Here is a 1,691-nt window from a genome sequence, read left to right on the forward strand (position 1 = left end):
TAGAGGTGTTCAAGTGGCTGTCATCAGAAACAATTGGAGAAAGGTGATCCACAAATATTTGGCCAATTCTATGAAGGAATTTCTAGCTGACAACAAGCAGAACCTCATCTGGAAGTCTATTGTGTACTACTGTAGGGATATATACAAAGAAATGTATATCCAGAATTGCTTATGTTGATGTATTCTGGACCAACTGCAGCATCTAGAATTTGTTCAGGGATAGCCCCTTCTAGAGCACATTACAAGAGGTGACCAAAGCAGAAATGACTGTGTGTAATGCTCTTTGATCTTGGAATGCCTGCAACTGGCATGCAAATAAAGTTGTGCAAACCATTGTGGATTACAACCTTTATGAACTCCAAGAATATGTCCAGATTATGCACTGGGTTTCTCTGGTGTGTTTCGACACAATCCAGTCCCTATTTGTGAGATGGGAGAATCACTGCATCCAAGGACACCTTAAGCCCCTCTTTCATGCTGAGTCAGAAAGTAAGATATAAATCTAACAATTAAATAGGAAGCTTTGTTCCCTTCCTTTTCCAAAAGGCCATAAAAACATTGTTTTGTGAATGGGCATGAGGACCAGAAATGGAGATGGAGCTGATCAAGTGGCTAATTTGTTTTTGCTGCTATAGAGGGTGGTGGTGAGGGTCTCTTCTCTTCTCTTCTCTTCTCTTCTCTTCGCTTCGCTTCGCTTCGCTTCGCTTCTATCTTTTTCTATTATTTGTTCCCATTTCCTTATTTTTCTAATTTTTCTTTTATGTTTCTTTAATTTTTTAATCTTATGTACAATCTTTAATAAAATATATTATTTTGTAGAATATATAAAAGCAAGATAGCAGAGTCTGTCATAATGCTAGCCTTCCCTCTTTTGCAGGTGCATGTAATGCTCCATTCACCAACTTTCCTCCTTCTCTCCCATGGATTGCACTGTCTCCTATCAAATTGCTGACCTGTGTTTTCCAATTGAAATTGGATCCTGAAATTCCTTTGGGTTTGTTGTCTTATGTCACCTGCTTCTTGAACTGCTGCCCATCCTAGCTTTTAAGAGCAGCTACAGATGTAACCACTTCACCCTCATAATACAAACAAAATATATGAGTTAGTTTATTTTGTTTGTTTTTATTAAATGGAATTTTTAAAATTGGTTAAGAACAGAACACAAATAAACAATGCACACTGTTATCAGAGGACAAAGAAAAAAGAAAAACAAAAAAGAAAGAATAAAAATATACAGTGGTATACTGACAGATCCATACTCATAATTGTACACAAATATTTTCATGCATAGTACAATACTTTCTTATAAGCACCCATAATTATATTGATGAGAAACCATGGAGTGTTCAGAAGATGAGAGAAAAAGCAATTATTTGTTTTGGGCTTGCTCAGGGAAAGACAATGAGAGCTATACTTTGATTTTTGTAGTTAGCTGCTCCTTTGTATTCAGCTCAGGCCTCAGCAAAATAATATAGCTCTTGGGGAAAAAGATGCAGCTCAACAAGCCAGCACTGGAGGCTAAGATGGAGAAGACTTGCACAGCCACCATGTATTTGCCCTTGGTGCTCAGGTAGGTGGGCACAAAGGAGACCCAAACACTACAAAAGACCAGCATGCTGAAGGTGATGAGCTTGGCTTCATTAAAGGCCCCAGGCAGCCTCCGGGCCAGAAAAGCCACAGTGAAGCAGACA

This window comes from Protobothrops mucrosquamatus, unplaced genomic scaffold, assembly GCF_001527695.2.
Source record: "Protobothrops mucrosquamatus isolate PMUCROS unplaced genomic scaffold, P.Mucros_1.0 scaffold1803, whole genome shotgun sequence".
NCBI lineage: Eukaryota > Metazoa > Chordata > Lepidosauria > Squamata > Viperidae > Protobothrops > Protobothrops mucrosquamatus.